At 30.6% G+C, this 20,078-nt stretch overlaps 1 long non-coding RNA gene across 1 annotated transcript; it reads left to right on the forward strand.

Annotated features, from left to right (window-relative positions):
* The first annotated feature begins 7,931 nt into the window (after nucleotides 1-7,931).
* Nucleotides 7,932-8,977, forward strand: LOC128286403 (uncharacterized). Its single transcript, XR_008276949.1, has 2 exons — nucleotides 7,932-8,065; nucleotides 8,688-8,977. It is a non-coding gene; the product is annotated as an uncharacterized LOC128286403 (long non-coding RNA).
* Nucleotides 8,978-20,078: the final 11,101 nt, after the last annotated feature.

Here is a 20,078-nt window from a genome sequence, read left to right on the forward strand (position 1 = left end):
AAAATTGACATGTGTTGGCACATGGGTGTGTGTCCAGCTCATGAGGAAATGCCCAGGCCGTGTGGCCCCTGAAAATAGCTCTATTTGTCTAATTTTGGCTCGTTTTTTGAATTTATTATTTACTTATGAATATTAATGTGAGCTTCTTTTATCTATTTTGTTCTGGATTCAACTAGTTTATCTTTTACTGTCACAATATCTGCTCATTCTATGTCTGTAACGCCCCTAACCCGAATCCGTCACCGGAAAAGAGTTACGGAGCATTACCGGAGTTACTGATTCATTTATCAAATATTTCATTAATCCGATATCTTTTCTTTCCCACGTTCAAGTCTCATATTCAAGTCATCCGGATCTTTATAAAGAAATTTGATCGTCGTTTTCATTTATTTCATGTTATAATACATTCAGCTAATGCTCTAAACAAAATTATCATTTTACCCCTAAACTTTTAATTAATGACGATTTCATCCTTAGGTTAAAATAAAATAAAATTATTGCAATTTAATCCTTATTTCTAGCCATTATTCTCACACAAATTGATAACAACCTATGAATTCTATAAAATGTCAGAATTTTCCATAATTTCAACACTTTTCAATTTAATCCTTAAAACATGTTTTTCCCTGATCTTGAGCTAAATTAATAATTTCATTCAATTTTGTAATTTAAATAATAAAATAATCCATTTCATGCAAATTGGTCATTTCTAAAAAAAAATTTACACAAAATTGCCCATAAAATTTTACTTTTATTCAATTTAGTCCATGAGCCTAAAACATACAAATTACCCATGCTAGCTGAATATTCATACATATTTTCCTCCTCCTCCTCTCCATTCCACATCCTTAATTTATATAACATGCAACAAGTAACATTATCAATAATTTCACTATTTACTTATGTATATTCAAAACTGTCCATTTGCGTCATAGTCACTAAATTATTTATATCTTAAGCTACAGAACTAGAAATTAAGATCTGCTAATTTTCCCTAAAACTAGACTTACTTATCTTATTACCATAAAATTTTCAGAATTTTTGGTTTAGCCAATAAGTACAGTTTATTCTTTAAACTTGCCCCTGTTCTGCTATCTGACAGTTCCGACTCTTCTTCACTAAGAATTAATTATCTCATTGTACGAGATTCGGATGATGTTCCCGCTTATTTCTATTGAAAATAGACTCTTTAAATATTTTAAAAATATAAATTTAATCCCTTAATTATTTTTCTCCAATTTTTTATGATTTTCCAAAGTCAGAACAGGGGAACCCGAAATCATTCTGACATTGTCTCACAAAACTTACTATATCTCATGATTTACAATTCCATTGGTTACACTGTTTCTTCTATAAGAAACTAGACTCAATAAGCTTTAATTTCATATTTTATTCATCATCTAATTATATTTCTACAATTTTTGGATATTTTTCAAAGTTAGACTATTGCTGCTGTCCAAAACTATTTTAGTGCAAAATGTTGATTTTCATTTTGCCCCAAATTTCACAGTTCATACAATTCAGTCCTTACTTAATTAACCCCTCAATTAAACTAATTTTCTAAATTAATACTTTTCCTAGACATTATAAGTTATTTCATAACTATTGAAATTCAGAATTTCCACATAAAACTCTAACTTCAAACTCTTTTACAATTTAGGTCCCAAACATTCATTTTCTATTCAATTCTTTCAATAAAATCAGCATATAAACAATTTAAAGCTCTAATTCTATGTCAAATCATCATATACTTCCAGCACATATTCATAGAAACTTTCAATTTCTTTCATAGAATCAAGAACTAATGAATTCAACAAATGGACCTAGTTGTAAAAGTCACAAAAACACAAAAATTTCAAGAAATAATCAAGAATTGATCTTACTTGCAGTAAAAATATGAAAAACCAGCTTAAGGGAACTCTTCCATGATGTTTTTGCTGATGAGAATGCAGAAAAATAAAGAAAAATCTAGATATTTCCACTTTAGTCCTAGCTTTATTAAGTAAATTTTGCAATTTTCTAATTTTGCCCTTAATTCCCCTTATTTTCTTGGTGATTTCATGCTCTTGCCGTCCAGCCCAAATAGAACTTGGGTCTATTTGCCTTTTAAACCCTCTTTCTTTTATCATTTAAGCTATTTAATCATTTCTCACAATTTTGCATTTGATACAATTTAGTCCTTTTTGTTCAATTAGTTATCAGTACTTTAAAATTTCTTGACGAAACTTTAATACTAACTTATTAACAGTCCATAAATATTTATAACAATATTTATGGCTCGATTTAAAATTCCCGAGGTCTCGATACCTCGTTTTCAATTTTAATTATTTTAATATATATATATTTTAGTACATTTCACTATTTCAAAATTTTTCCTAACTTCACATTTAACTTATACTCACTAAATTAATAATATTTCCTACTCATTTGTCGGATTTAGTGATCTCGAATCAACGTTTCGACACCAATTGAAAATTAGGTCATTACAACTCTCCCCCTTTAGGGATTTTCGTCCCGAAAATCTTACCGTAAGAAGTTGCTTTCAACACTCATAAAACACCTTTACTAACTTCTCGTAATCACAATTTGATTTAACCTCGAATATCTTTTTCCATTCACCTTTGAACTCTAGAACACAATGTTGGAATATCTTGTCAAAATTCTAAATTACCCTCTCGGGGATACATATACTCGATTGATCATCAAATGAAAACTCAGACGTCTTGAAATGATCATACAGATCTTTCTTTGTCAAATGAACAACCATAAACTAAATAACATTTTCCTTTCCGATGTTAATGACAATCCCAATTCGAAATCTATAGTCATTCTATCTCATAACACACTAGTATTATCATTGACTGCAATAATTCTAAATGTTCTTAATGTTCGGTTTACTTGCTAACAAATAGACATCGGAACATGAACTCAAAGATATTATGTAACGCTCGTGCAATCACTATACATCTAACTCACAAGAAGATAATAAAGATCTTGATAATTTCTCAAAGAAAGCCAGAAGAAAAACACTGCTTACCGACTCTGGACTTCCATCATAATAGAGATAATATATTTCCCACATGTATAAAACAAAATCATAAGAATTTTACCATTAACTTCATTTCCAACATATTAAAATAGAATTCCAAGAAGATGAAGAAATGACAATCATAAACCAACCAGACCAATAGGGCTTTCGTCTAACATCATAATTAACTAGCATTCTCAAAACATCAAAACTCCACCAGAGACTGAACAACCACACACATATCTCTGAGGATAAAAGAATATATAGAATACCCAGAAAAGATGATCATATTCGTTTCAACTGTAACTATCACACACAGACATCTTTACTACTCAATTATCATTTTTTTTTACTAATTCTGTCATCATGAACCCCGCATCATTCCATTCACTAACGAAAACCAATTCGGGAAAATTTCAGCAAACACATACTTGGACATCGATTGAATAAGTCGACTAGCCGAGGTTAACTTTTTCTTTAACCGTGACATTACGTAATCTGAATAATCTTTAGAATAATCTGATATCTTTTTTTTCTAAACTGTATTCACTTGTTAAACTATTTTCAACTCCGTCTGCATTATTAATTATTCCATTACTGTACTCATTAGTTTCACATTTGTGAACTTATTCAACATTTTTTTTTTGTAAATTTTCATTATAAAATACTACATTAGTAAGAGGGTGAGGTCGTAAAGCCTCTAACTGAGTTCTCATAAATACACACATATAACTTAGCGTTTATCATCAACATCATATCATCACAATTACATAATTCCCTTCAAGCAAATTAACATACATGATTATGTTACACGAACTTTTCAATTATCCATTTCAAACTAGAATACTTAAACATACATTCCATGAATTTTGAGTAAATTTACTCATAGCATTTACTTAACCAAACAAGTCAGACACATAATATCATATGAATGCCACACAAACATAGATAAGTTTATCACAATATAAACTTTCATTTCATTCACGTTTCATCATTTCTCAACTTTTGATTATCTCATTTCGTACATTGTCACATACATATCATGAACTTCTATTCTTACATCTCTAAGTTCCTTCTCATCATAAACACATTTCAAATATCTCAATATCACTAACTCATACTTCTCTTACCATATACATAATTTAAATTTAACATTTAATAATAAATAATTTGAATCATAGTAATACAATCGTACGTTGAGTATGTTTATACTTAGTGGTATTACCATAATTCAAATTATAAATACTATAATAAATAATAGACATCAAACATGTAACAATATAAGTCATATGTGTTAATTATGCTTTAATTTCATATCTCGGCAATAGTCTTTCATCAAATGGCATCATATATCATCTATATTATCTTTAATCAATTCATGAACCTTTGGTTCAAGCTTCCAATCTCATATCTCTATTTCAATTCACAATTCACATTTCTTTTCATAATTCCACTTTTTCACACTTTCAATAGTTTAATCGATCAAATTCATTCGATTTTCTCATTTCATTTACTCAACCCTATTAACATAACTTGGACTCAGACGGATACACGGATCCAACCAAACACACTAGTAAGCAACATTGTGCCTAAAACGGTACATAGTACTTGATCAGAATACGACACATAAGTGCCTGAAACGACACACGAGATGCCTGCTGTGATACACAAGGTGCCTGAAATACGACACATAAAGTGCCTGATCAGTAAAGCCGACAAATCCCGTACACTTCCAATTCCTATGGCATGCCAATTATATCCGACTAGTCCGACAAGTTAATAGGGAATTCAATTCTCATTTCAATTTCACTTAATATTCGTATTTACCCCTATTAACAAGACTCGGACTTTAGCGGATACACGGATTCCATCCAAACACACCAAAATGTCCAACCAAAACACACCAGTATAATCCTCCAAAACACACCAGTATCATATAATCCTCCCAAACACACCAGAATAATATAATCCATCCAAAACACACCAGAATAGCACAAAGTGCCTCTTCAGATAAATTCGAAGGATATAAACATCAGCATATCCAAATCTCATCTCCAAATCCCTTCTCAAAATCCTATGGCATGCCAACTATATCCGACTCAGTCCGGTACAGTTAATAGGGTATTCAATTCACTTTCTAGTTTCCAATCAATACACATTTCAATTAATCACATATTCATATTAATTTCATCACATTCCCAATCAATAAAATTTTCAAATATAACATATATCCAAAATTCTATTTCCACATCAATCACATATATCCATACAAATTTAATTCAATATTGATACTTACCTTAAAATTTTACTTACTATACACATAAAGTTAAATATAACATTTATTCATACCTTTATGAGTTCCGACTCATCATAATCTACTTTTGCTCATATATTTGAGTATCGCTTTCAACATTATCGTAATTAGCTCGGTTTGGAAAGTATCTCTATCTTTAAGTAAAATAAATCTCATCAGAGCTGGAAGATATTAAATTATCTTATCACAAGTTATATAATGGCATGTATTTCTAGACTTCACATATGCTACGTTCGGTCCGAGAACCGACTAAACCTTAGCTCTGATACCAATAAATGTAACGCCTCTAACTTTGAATCAAATCACCGAAAAAGAGTTACGAGCATTACCGAGTTACTGATTCATTTATCAGATATTTTATTAATCCGATATCTTTTCTTTTCCACGTTCAAGTCGCGTACTCAAGTCATCCAGATCTTTATAAAGAAATTTGATCGTCGTTTTCATTTATTTCATGTTATAATACATTCAGCTAATGCTCTAAACAAAATTATCATTTTACCCCTAAACTTTTAATTAATGAAGATTTCATCCTTAGGTTAAAATAAAATAAAATTATTGCAATTTAATCCTTATTTCCAGCCGTTATTCTCACACAAATTGATAACAACCTATGAATTCTATAAAATGTCAGAATTTTCCATAATTTCAACACTTTTCAATTTAATCCTTAAAACATATTTTTCCCGATCTTGAGCTAAATTAATAATTTCATTCAATTTTTAATTTAAATAATAAAATAATCCATTTCATGCAAATTGGTCATTTCTAAAAAAAATTTAAAAATTGCCCATAAAATTTTACTTTTATTCAATTTAGTCCATGAGCCTAAAACATACAAATTACCCATGCTAGCTGAATATTCATACATATTTTCCTCCTCCTCCTCTCCATTCCACATCCTTAATGTAACGCCCTAATTTTCGGGAATCCTGTGAATGTTGGCATAGGTTTAATTATGTTAGTGGGCCTCTAGAAAGTCCAAACTTAAGATAGAACCCGACAATTTTAGTTAATTTTGTTCCATAAGAAAAGGGGTGAAATTATGAAATAGGACCTATGTGAAAATGTTTGAAAATGCTATAGGCTAAATTGAAGTGGCCAAATAAATATGAGTGCAAAATAGGAGGATTTGCATGACAAACCTCCCATTTTACATGAAGTGGCCAGCCATCATGTTGTTGTAGACAAAATGTACACTTGATATCCATAATTTATGGTACAAATTGATACAAATTGATAATAGGTTAGGTAAATGTTCCATGATAATAGGTTAGGTAAATGTTCCATGATAATGGGTTAGGTAAATGTTTCATGATAATGGGTTAGGTAAATGTTTCATGATAAGAATTTCATGTCTTTTGTATTAAAGAATTAAATGGATGAAATATGAAGTTTTATTAAAAGAAAAAGGGGTGAAAAGAACAAAGTTTTGTCCATCTTTGTTCATCATAGCTGAAAGTTAGAAGAGAGAAAGGAGAGGAGAAAGCTCTTGAGTATTCGGTCATTAGGAGGAGGAAAATTGAAGGTAAGTTCTTGGTACCTTGCTTCTATTTTGAGGTTCATGAGTTCTTCTTGATTCTACCTTAACTGTTGAAGTATATTTTGATTTTTAGTTGTGTTGTGAGCATTTAGTCATGAATTAAAATGAAGGAAATGGTTGTTGTTTCATGTTCTTTTGATGAAAAATGGAAGATAGGTGAAGTTGAGCCAAACAAATAAGCATGCATGTGCCTTAGATGTTAAAGGGAAAAATCAGCTAACATGTTGTGCTTTAAAATGATGAAATGGAGATTATACTTAAGTAAAATCATAGATATGTGATGATTGATTGGTGATATACATGTTTAAATAACATGCATGCAAGGTATGTGTGAAAGAGTGATTTGGTAATAAATCTGCTTGGGAAAGCAGCAGTAACGTGACTTTGGAAAATCACCATAAATTGTGGGAGATGAATTAGAAGCTGAATAAATTATGTAATTAAAGCTTATTGAGTCTAGTTTCTAATGAAATAAACAATAACATATTTTGAATTCTGTACAATGAGAAATTTGATTCGTAATGAAGAGTGGTCAGATTAGTCAAACAGTGAAACATGGGAAACTTTAAGAAAAATCTGGTATTGATTGGCCATACCAAAAATTCTGAAAATTTTATTGATAAAAGATATATGAGTCTATTTTCAGGGAAAATTAACGGCACTTGATTTGGAGTTTCGTAGCTCTAGTTATAAATAATTTAGTGACTGTTGCTCAGGAAGACAGCTTGCAGTGAAATTATGATTATGTGGTAAACATTGACAAAAATTTGTTAATGAGTTGCTTATTAATTTCTTATAAGCTTACTATGATCTGTAGGTGTGGTTGGCCGAATATTGTAAGGGGTTAATACGTAGTTTGTATTTGAATAGTTAGATTAACGTGTTAGTAATCCAATTGTAGGCGGTTCGTGTGTGGATCTCATCAAGATATCGTCATAAGCAGTGTGTAATCGACACCTCTCGTAGACTAGATTGGCAAAAGCGAAAAGTCGAAATGCCAAAAGTCGGTATTTTGGGAATTTATGATGTCGAATGCTCGTAAAATAGTTGGGTTTGTATATTTGGTAATCTAAAGTAATAAACTGCAGTACGCACGATTTTGTACATTTTGATAATTTGGGCTTAATGGGCCAAAGATCGGGTTCATGGGCCAACGGGCCCAATTCGGTAAGTATGCGCGGTAAGTGTTCTGATAGTACGTAAATAGTTAGGATATGCATGAAAACCCTGAAAGTAGCTAAATTACTATAATACCCTATGTATGGAAAATTACCGTTATATCCCTAGGTGGAAAATTACCGTTATACCCGTAGGTTAATTTTGATTGAAAAGCATAGCGATCGATTTCGTATGATGGATGCCATGATTATATATTTGTTGCATGGGGACATGGGTTATATTATGGAGGAAGCGTTCGGTGGCTATGCCACAAATATCTCGATCTGGTGGCTCGCCACATATATTCGTTCTAGTGGCTCGCCACGATTATTCAGATCCGTGACTCTGTCACATTATTCTGCTCGCAGCCATGCTGCAAATTCGTGGTGTGTAGCGGTTGGGTGGGTCGAGTTGTCTCCCACACGGTGTAAGGTTGGTACGGGGTGTATACGGTTGGATATGGTTGGGTTTCGCATAAACATGTAATATCATTACGCGCTGTTATGGGCCTATGGGCTTTATTCAATTGCTCGGGCTAAGGCCAACTTATTCTATTTCGTGGTTTAAGCCGATATAGGCTATGGTTGGGTTAATTTACACACTGAGTTTCCCCAAACTCACCCCTTTTATTTTCATCCACGCAGGAAATCCCCAACCATAGTGGGCTTGGAGCTGTGAGGGAATTTGGAGTGGCCACCCGTTCTGAAAGTTTGATTTTCTTCTGGTGAACTGGACATCCTTTTATTTACTTTTGAAGTTTTGGGTTTTCAAATGTAATAAGGCCGCTTAATTATTTTTGATGGTTTTAATATGTATTACTAAGATAGGTATTACTTATTTTAACTGTCGAAATTGGATAGCTTTAGGGCGCGTTTTCAAAAACAACAATTGATTTCAAAATAACACGACAACAAGCAAAGCTTCCGCAATAAAAGTATTTTCCAAAATTAATCACTTTTCCTAAAAATGACTTAATCAAATAGGTTTCCTAGAAATATCCATGACGTTAAGGTGTGGCAATGGTGGTATGCATGTCTAGGATTGGATCTGAAGGGAGCTTGGTACTTAAGCAGTCCGATGGACTCACCACCTCTTTTCCGGTTTCCTACCTGGTGCACAGCTTCCATTCACTTTAACCCTTAATGAATTAATCTTTTGAACATCAAGTACGATTTTCTGGATTTAGAATGGAAAATTTTTTTTAACGTTTTTGATGTGGCATGCCGGATCCGGCTATAACTTCTGGGCCGAGTTTGGGGTGTTACATTTAATTTATATAACATGCAACAAGTAACATTATCAATAATTTCACTATTTACTTATATATATTCAAAACTGTCCATTTACGTCATAGTCACTAAATTATTTATATCTTAAGCTACAGAACTAGAAATTAAGATCTGCTAATTTTCCTAAAACTAGACTTACTTATCTTATTACCATAAAATTTTCAGAATTTTGGTTTAGCCAATAAGTACAGTTTATTCTTTAAACTTGCCCTGTTCTCGTTGTTCTCGACAGTTCCGACCCTTCTTCACTAAGAATTAATTATCTCATTGTACGAGATTCGGATGATGTTCCGCTTATTTCTATTGAAAATATACTCTTTAAGGATTTTAAACATATAAATTTAATCCCTTAATTATTTTTATCCAATTTTATGATTTTCCAAAGTCGAATAGGGAACCCGAAATCATTCGATATTGTCTCACAAAACTTATTATATCTCATGATTTACAATTCCATTGCTTACACCGTTTCTTCTATAAGAAACTAGACTCAATAAGCTTTAATTTCATATTTTATTCATCCTCTAATTAGATTTTTACAATTTTTGGAGATTTTCAAAGTTAGACTATTGCTGCTGTCCAAAACTGTTTTAGTGCAAAATGTTGATTTTCATTTTGCCCCAAATTTCACAGTTCATAAGAATGCAGAAAAATAAAGAGAAATCTAGATATTTCCACTTTAGCCCTAGCTTTATTAAGTAAATTTTGCAATTTTCCAATTTTGCCCTTAATTCCCCTTATTTTCTTGGTGATTTCATGCTCTTGCCGTCCAGCCCAAATAGAACTTGGGTCTATTCTCCTTTTAAACCCTCTTTCTTTTATCATTTAAGCTATTTAATCATTTTCCACAATTTTGCATTTGATACAATTTAGTCCTTTTTGTTCAATTAGCTATCAGTACTTTAAAATTTCTTGACGAGACTTTAATACTAACTTATTAACACTCCATAAATATTTATAAGAATATTTATGGCTCGATTTAAAATTCCCGAGGTCTCGATACCTCGTTTTCAATTTTAATTATTTTAATATATATATATATAGTACATTTCACTATTTCAAAATTTTTCCTAACTTCACATTTAACTTATACTCACTAAATTAATAATATTTCCTACTCATTTGTCGGATTTAGTGATCTCGAATCACTGTTCCGACACCACTAAAAATTAGGCTGTTACAATGTCCATGTTTAGTGAGATTAATTTTAAGGAATGGAAAAGGCACTTACCTATAGTGCTTGGTTGTATGGACATAGATCTTGCACTAAGGGAAGAACAACATGCACCTCTCACTGCGGAAAACAACCCTGATGGTAAAAGAGATTTTGAGAGGTGGGATCGTTCAAATCGCATGAGTCTAATGATCATGAAACCCAGCATTCTATAAGCCTTTAGGGGCATAGAATCTGAAAAGATTACTCAGGCAAAGTGTTTTCTTGGCGAAATTGAGAAATGTTTTTCTAAAAATAATAAGGTTGAGATGACATCATTTTTGAATTCTTTGATGTCTATGAACTATAAGGGTCAAGGAAACATGGGGGAGTACATTCTGGAGATGTTTCATGTTGCCTCAAAACTTAAGGCAATTAAGATCGAGCTTTCTGAGGAATTGCTTGTTCTTATGGTTTTGGTATCACTTTCTACATAGTTTAACCAATTTAAAATTGGTTACATCTTTCAATAGGAGAAATGGATTCTAAATGAGTTCATTTCTTATTGTGTGTAAAAAGAAGAAAGGTTGAAACATGATAAGTGTGAAAGTGTTTATTTGGTCAGTGCCTCTAAAGACAACAACTTACGTTCTGAATGGAATACCCATTAAAGCAGTTGCAGAAACACCTTATGAGCTTTGGACATGTCGAAAACCTAGTCTAAAGCACTTTCACATTTGGGGATGTCCACTTGAGCCAAGGCCCTATAGGCAACATGAAAAAAATTGGACTCCAAAATAGTGAACAACTACATTATTGGTTATTTTGATTGATTTAGAGGCTATGAGTTTTATGATCCCACAATAAAGAATATTTTTGAGACGAAAACTGCAACATTTTTTTTGGATGCTGAGTTTGGAAGGAGAAATAAAGTTAGAGACATTGCTTTTGAGGAGGAACTAGATTCTAACTCAGTTCCTACTATCAGTTTTGATGATGCTCAAATTCTCATATCTATTAATGATTAAGAAATGAATCTAGAACCTCAACAAGATAATATTGAACAACCATATTCAAGATGAGGTAATTGTTCTAGGAAAAAAAAACTCAACAACCTCAAGAATGAATGTCATTGAAAAGTTCCACTAGAGAAAAGATTATAGTGGATTTAGTGGAATATTTTGACCTTAAGCTGCATCAGATGAATATTAAGTTAATGGTTTCTCAATGGTAACATTAATCATACATTTATATGGTGACACGTCATAAAATTTTAAATATAACAAAGTATTATTATACACTCATCTATATCTAATATCTTCTCCAACTTAATTTAACTTTATTTAAATTACTTAAAATAATTAATTTTTAAATTATAAACAAACATCTTCTTTTCTTTTACAAATTTTAATCATTCTATTTTTTTCTATAAGTTAATATTTTTTATTTTTGTGCAACCAATTTCTAAAAATATAGAAATATTTTGTGCAATTTTTCCATGTCATTAACACATAATTTTAGTGATTATTTTACTTTGAACCCCAAACCCAAAATCTCAAACCTTGAACTCAAACTTCGAATCTTAAGGTTTAAGGTTTGGGATTTAAGGTTTAGGATTTGAGTTTAAGGTTTAAGGGTTTGTGGTTATGGTTTTCTAGTTTAAGGTTTGGGTTTATGGTTAAAGGGATTTAGGGTGATGGGTTTGAATTTTAAGGTTTGTGCTTAGGATTTAGGGTTTAGTGTCTATGGTTTAAGGTTTAGGGTTATGTCTTCAAGATTTAGTGGTTAGGCTTCTATGTTTATGGTTTATGGTTTGAGATTCTAAATTTAAGGTTTAGAATTTAAAGGTTTAGGGTTTAAGTTTTAGGTTTTAGAGTTTAGAATTTATAGTTTATGGTTCAAGGTTATATGTTCTAGTTTAGGGTTTATGGTTTAGAGTTTAGTGTTCAATGTATGGATTTGAGTTTAAGTTTTGGGGTTAACATTTTAGTGTTTATGGTCCATGGTTTGTGATTTTAGATTTAAGGTTTATGGTTTATAATTTATGGTTTAGGTTTAGGGTTGATGGTTATGTGTTAGAGGTTTTATGGTTTATTATTTATTGTTTGGATTTAGGGTTTAGGGTTTAAGTGTTTATAGTTATACATTTTAGTTTAGGGTTTGGGATTTTATTATTTGGGTTTAGTGTTTGTGATTCTAAATTTAAGGTTTATGGTTATATGTTTAAGTTTAGGGTTTAAGCTTTTAGGTTTTAGTTTTAGGGTTTGATATTTTAGATTTAGAGTTCATGGTTTAATGTTTATGGTTTAGGATTCAAGGTTATGGGTTCAAGTTTAGGTACTATGTTTAAAGTTTTTGTTTAGGGTTCTATATTTTAGGTTTAGGGTTTGAGATTCTAGATTTAGTATTTAGGGTTCAGTGTTTAGGATTCATGGTTGTCGGTTCAATGGTTTAAGGTTTATAGACTTTAATTTTTGAGTTTATAGTTTAGGGTTTGGTTTTCTAGGTTTTGGTTTATGGTTTGGATTTTAGATTTAAATTTTAGGATTTAGGGTTATTAGTCTCAGTTTATGGTTTGAGATTTAGGGTTTTTGGTTCAATGTTTGAGATTTTAGATTTTAAGTTTGAGGTTTAACATTTAGGGTTTAGATTATATGTTTGAGTTTAGGTTTCGGGTTTAATGATTTATGGTTTAGGATTATATATTTTAGTGTTCATGTTTTGAGATTTTAGATTTACGGTTCATGTAACAGCCTGGTTTTAGCTAAATCGGAACAGTGGTTTCGAAACCAAAAATTTGATGTTTGAAAATTATTTTAATATTATTTTTGGTGTTTACAGCATGATAGTATGTATGTATGAAAATTTCGTGAGCTAATTTTATCGTTTAATTGCTCAATTTGAAAGAAAAGACTTAATCGCAAAAAATGCAAAATGCATTTTCTATTAGTTAAAGGTGTCTATTGGCTTTGGATTTTAAATATGATGGCCTTAATTGGTAATTAAACCATTAGACACTTGAGTGGACATATTTGAACATTAAATGGATGATATAAATGTTTTATTATTAAGGATAATTTGGTAATTTGTCAAATTAAGTTAAATTAAATAAAACCAAATGAATTTTACTTTTGTATTCATCTTCTTCACCGAATACTAGGGCTAGAGAAACCATTTTTCAAGCTTTTTAATTTCGGCAACTTCAAGCTTAAATTGGTGAGTGATTTTAGCTCGGTTTTAATAATTTATATATTTTTGAGATCATTACAGCTTAGTCTAGCTAGCCCAGGGACTATTTTGCAAAACTGTTTAAGATTTTAAATGTTGCCATTAATGAATACACGAGTGTTTTGATGACTGATGATAGATTATGAATATTTGTTGTTAGATATACAAGTTTTGTAAAGTGATTTCTGATGAAAATGCATATTAGGGACTAAATTGAGAAATGTTGAAAATGTATGGTTAAAATGTGAAATAAATTAATGTTTTGGGTTGCTAGGGACTTATATGCAATTCGGCCAAGTATGGGTTGAGTGCAATTATGTGAATTTTGTGTATTTATGAAATAGGGACTAAATTGTAAAAATGTGAAAGTTTAGGGGCTAATATGCAAATTTTCTTAAACTCGTGTTATGGACTAAATTGAAAGAATATGTGATTGAATAAGTTAATTTTGAATATATTTAGATCAAGAAAAGAGAAATCCAGAATTTGATCAGGGGAAAGGAAATATTATCGAGCAATTGACTTATTTCGCCATTTTCATACTCGAGGTAAGTTCATATGTAACGAGCTCTATTATAATCGTATTTAAATGTTTTGATATTGCATAAATTGTAAATTTTAGACTATGAACTTGTTCAACTATGATTTGACAATGATTCGACAGTGATTTGAAATGATTTGACTATGATTTGGTATTGGAAATTCTTGGTTGAACCTTAGGAATAGGCTAGAATATTAATGACATGTCATTGCGGTATTAAGTTAGCTTCAGGCCATGATATTGGCACTTCAGATGCTAGTTATACCTTGAGTTGGCTACGAGCCATGGTATAGGTATTTTGGAGAGGAGTTACCTTGATTTGGCTACGGGCCATGGTATAGGTACTTATCGATTGATATCCTTAAAATATTTGAATTCTATTCCGGATGGTTCAAAGGGAAATTAAAATATGTGGATTAGAATGAGATTGGTACGAGTTAGTACAGGTTTGTACGTAAAGTTTATAAACATTGAATCCATGAAATTAATGAATTATTGGTAAGCTATTCAATGAATTATTGAATGGTTTAAGATTTAATGTATTTGTATTATCTTGCATTTATATTGATTGAATTGTGAATGAATGGTAAAGTTGCTCATTAAGTTAATACGAACTTACTAAGCTGTGAAGCTTACTTTGTGTTATTTTCCTATGTTTTATAGAGAATCAAGGCTAGCTAAGATCTGGAAGTCACCGGGAACATCATCGCACTATCGAACATCTATTTTTGGTACTTTTGAAGTTATGTATATATGGTATATGGCATTATAGGCTTGAGTCATTTTGGTATGTTTGATGAATATGTATTTTGGCCATTTGAGTTGGCATAAGATGATGAACTTGATGATGCTTATGAATGTGCAAATAGTTCTACTTTTAATGTTTGGTAATAGACCTATAATGAATGAATGGGATTGAAGTGGCTATGTATGTTTAGAGTGGTTTTGCTAAATGAATTGTACTTGTGAATTATGCTTAGTAAAGTAAGTTAAATTGTTTGGTATTTGAATAGGTAAATGGTATGGATTTGAGCATTGAATTTAGTTGAAATGGATGTGGTTTGATTATGTATTGGTTGATGACTTTTGGCTACATAATTGTGTCTTAAAATGATACCATATGAGCTTGTGTAGGTATGTGCAAAAAGGGTGGCAAATTGGCTTTGCAAATGGCGTATTTTTGTCCACACGGGCAGAGACACAAGCGTGTGTCTTAGCCGTGTGTGACATACGGTTAGGTTACACGGCCGTGTGTCCCCTAGTGTTGAAATTGATTTGAAGTCAGTATGCTCCACACGGTCTCACATACGGGTGTGTGACTGGCCGTGTGGTATAAGTCAGTATATCCCCTTAAATAGCACACGGTCCAGCACACGGGCGTGTGTGGCCATTTCGTAGGGCACACGGGCTAGACACATGGGCGTGTGGTTGGCCATGTGACCCAAGTCAGTATACTCTCTAGTTTTCACATGGCCTGGCACACGGGCGTGTCCTCTGCTGTGTGATGCAAGTCAGTATGTTGCCCTGTTTTCAGACGACCTAAGACAAGGGCGTGTCTACTAGTCGTGTGAAGCACACGGCCTGTTCACACGGGCGTGTGACTTCTGTTTACATGAAAAAAATTTGTAAGTTTTCTAAAATTATCGTATGTTATCGGTTTAGTCCTGAATCATTTCTAAAGCATGTTTAAGGCCTAGTAGGTCTTTATAAAGGACAATGTGGTTGTATAGAATGATGTATAAGAATGAATGCTATATATTGTGTATTGATCGATAATACCTCGTAACCCTATTCCAGCAACAGATATGGTTTAAGGGTGTTATAGTTCATGGTTTATAGTTTAAGATTGATGGTTATGGGTTTGAGTGTTCGAGGGTTTATTGTTATTAATTTTAGAGTTTAAGGTTTAGGGTTTAGGGTTTAATTATTAAATTTTATTATTTTGAGTTTAGGGTTTTTGCTTTTATATTTTAGGTTTAGGGTTTGAGATTATAGATTTAGTGTTCAGGGTTTATGGTTTATGATTATGTGTTTGAGTTTAAGGTTTGGAATTTTAGTTTTAATTATTTTGGGTTTGAGATTTTAGACTTATGATTGAGAGTTATGGGTTTGAGTTTAGGGTTTATGGTTCAAGATTCTAGATTTAGGATTTAGTGTTATGGGTTCTAGTTTATGGTTTATTATTATGTTGTTTAGGGTTGTGTTAGGGTTATGTTTTTAAGGTTTATGGTTTAAGATTTAAGGTTTAAGGTTTAGGGTTTGAGATTCTATATTTATTGTTCATGGTTATTTTTTAAGTTTAGGGTTTGGGTTTCTAGATTTTGGGTTCGAGATTCTAGATTTAGCGTTTATGGTAAAAAATTTATCAAATTTATGTGGCAATGACATAAAAAATATTTGTTGAAATGTAAATGTTTATATATCAAAATTATGTATCATAATATTGATAATTTTTTTACCCTAAACCCTAAATCTAAAATCTCAAAATCATGAACCCTAAACCCTAAGTCTAAACACTAAACTCGAACCCATTACCATAAACCCTTAAATCATAAACTCCAAACTCGTAACTCGTAATCTTGAACATTTGAACCTTAATCCTGAACTTAAAACTCTTAACTATAAACCCCGAACCTCAAATCTAAAACTGAATCCTGAACTTAAATCTTAAACCCTAAACTTTAGGGTTTAGGGTTCAAGTTTAAGTTTCATGGTTCGAATTCAAGGTTCGGGATTTTTGGTTTGGGGTTCAGGATAAAATAATTACCAAAATTATGTGTTAATGACATGGAAAAATTACGCAAAAATTACTAATTTTTTTAAAAAAATTGGTTGGAAAAAAATAAAAAATATTAACTTATGGGGAAAAAACAACATGATTAAAATTTACAAAAGAATAAACAATGTTTGCTTATAATTTAAAAATTAATTATTTTGAGTAATTTAATTAAATTTAAATTAAGCTGGAGAATATATTAGATATAGATGAGTATATACTAATACATTGATATAGACCTATTTATACTTACGAATTGGATCTTCGTAAAAATATGCATTGATATATGACAATTTATTTATAATGTAATGATTTTCATTATGATTTAATATAATATATTTCCGTATATTATTTAATTTAAATATAATATAAGTATTTTTATAAATTTAATGTTTAATTATAGTTTAACTCAAATATAAGTTTAATTAATTTGTTTTTTATTTATTTTTCATATAGATATATTTCAATTCAACATCCTTAATAGTTATTTTCAATTTTGATCTCACTAGTAGTATTGCATATGAATTTAAATATATACTACGAAGTTGATTTTAATTTTCACTATTATAATAACTAATCTCATTATCACTATTATTTTTTATTTTATTGAAACCAAGTTCTCTGTTGATCTCGATTCACCCACTATTACAAAAATTGTCAATAAGCTATTGCCTAATGGCAAACCTCTTTAAACATCAAGGTTCAAATCTAATAAAAGAAACTCATCCTCTTTAACATTAAAAAAATGTAAACTAGTTTAATCTTAAATTGAAGTTTATTGGTCAACGAATAAGTTAGGTCAATTTACCCTCAGAATAATTTGAGTTAGTTTAATCTTAAATTGTGTCTTATTAGTCAGGTGTCTATTTTTTCCAAGAATAATTTGGATTGAATTGTTAAAAAAAATGTAAAATAATTACAGGTGAAGCACTAGTAAACTAAAACTTTGTATCATAATTAATTTATTTTGTCTATATTTATTGTTTCATTCTTATCTTACTTTCATAAACTTGTGTGTTAACAATGGATTCAATAATTAATTAATGAAAACAATATATATAATAAGTATATGATCCAATAATAAGCAAAATAAATATAAAGTCCAACAAATCAAGGAAATTGGGGAACTCCCATTGATGCAAAGCAATATAAGTGGTGGACAAAAAAATAAGACTCTAGATTGGAATAGCCACCCAACACCTAGCGAAAGGGATTTTTAAGGACTAGAAGGAGAAGGTGGTGGAGGGAAGAATGGAATAGAAGGAATTGTAGTTGGGATTGTGGGAATCAAGGCATGCTTGGTAGAGGGGCAATGTGGCCCTTGGTACACTAGGCAATGTGGGCAAGCAGGCATGGTAGGAAGTGGAGGAAGCGCCTGTGCCTTGGGAAAGATGGTATGGATGGTGTGGGAGATTAGGGATAGATGGGAATGGTGGGAGTGTGGTTGTAGGCAATGTTGGCGTCGGAGGCGATTCTTTGAAGGTGACGAGCTGCTAGGCCAACGTCAATGCTTGAAAACGACAAAGCCACGAAGAATGCCAAAGCAAAGCAATTGAAAGATGCCATTTCTGTTAAGCAGATGAAACAAAGTCTTGTTATCTTAATAGCTAGTTTTGAGTGAGGAAGAGAAAGCATGGTGTAAGGGGTTTATATAGGGTCTTGGAGCAGTGGGAATAGGCCACTGGAGTTGGTGATATTTGATCATAGATGGTTGAAAAAGGAGAAAGCTTGGTCAATATTAAAGATATTTGGTAGGTCATCTTCTAATGGATATTGGAGTTTAAAACTGGTGAAATGCAGTTGTTGTGGTTGGCATGGAAGCTACCTCATGTAATAAGTTAGCCTCTTAATTAAATTAATAGCCTCTTAAGTTAGCTGATCAAATTAATCCTCTACGTTGCCAATGTTTCAGCCAATTGCCTGTTATGTAGCCCGACATGGGGTTGTTTACTTAACTATGTAAAATATTTGGCTTTTTTATAAAAGTAACCCTAAAAAATAAATTAATTATCAAAATAACCCACCTTTTTAATTATGTACAAAAATAACCCATTTTCTATAGTAAAAAGTGGTGGAGCCATATGATATGGCACCACCACTTTGCCACGTCAGCCAGGAGTATTAAAAAATTATTTTTTAGTGGAGCCATTTTGAATGGTGCCACTAGTATAAAATACTAGAGAAATACCAAAAAATCTGGAAAAACGAGAGACTTAAAAAAAAATTTATTTTTGGGTGGAGCCATTCTAAATGGCGCCACTACTTTTCTGATTTGTTAGGTTCTTAGATTTTTTTTTATTTCTTTTTACTTTTTTACTTTTTACTTTTTTCTTATATTTTGCTATTTCTTAGATTTTTTCTTTTTAAGTTTTATATTATTTTCTTAATTTATTTTGCTTATTTAATTTATATTATTAATTTTAAAAATTTGTAATATGTATTTAAAATGTTTTATAATATTTTTTAAAATTTTAATTATTATTTTTAAAATATTTTTAACTTATATATATATATATATATATATATATATATATATTTGTGAAATTAATTTTTATAAATTTTAAAATGTATTTTTCAAACTAGTTTTGAAATTATTAGTTTTATAATATTTGAAATGTATATTTAATATTTTATTAATTTTACATACAATTTTAAATATTATTTTTAAATTCTTTTTTATCATTACGTATATATATTTAAATTTTAAAGTTTAAATTAATATATATATATTTATTTATTATAACTAGTCATATCATGTCAGTGATGTGACTATTAATAAATTTAAATATAAATATAAATTTTAAAAATATATATTAAATATTACTTTATAAATATTAAATATTTTTTTTCTTTTTTTTTTACTCTTTTTATTGTTTTGTTTTTCTTTTATGTTTAATTATTATTATTAACTTTAAAAATTTGAAATATTTTATTAATATATATATATATATATTTGTAAATTTTAGATATGTATTTTGAGATTATTTTTAAATTTTAAATACAATTTTTAAATACATTTAAAAATTATAATTTTTAATAATATAAGAA

This window comes from Gossypium arboreum, chromosome 13 (genome assembly GCF_025698485.1).
Source record: "Gossypium arboreum isolate Shixiya-1 chromosome 13, ASM2569848v2, whole genome shotgun sequence".
Classification (NCBI taxonomy): Eukaryota; Viridiplantae; Streptophyta; class Magnoliopsida; order Malvales; family Malvaceae; genus Gossypium; species Gossypium arboreum.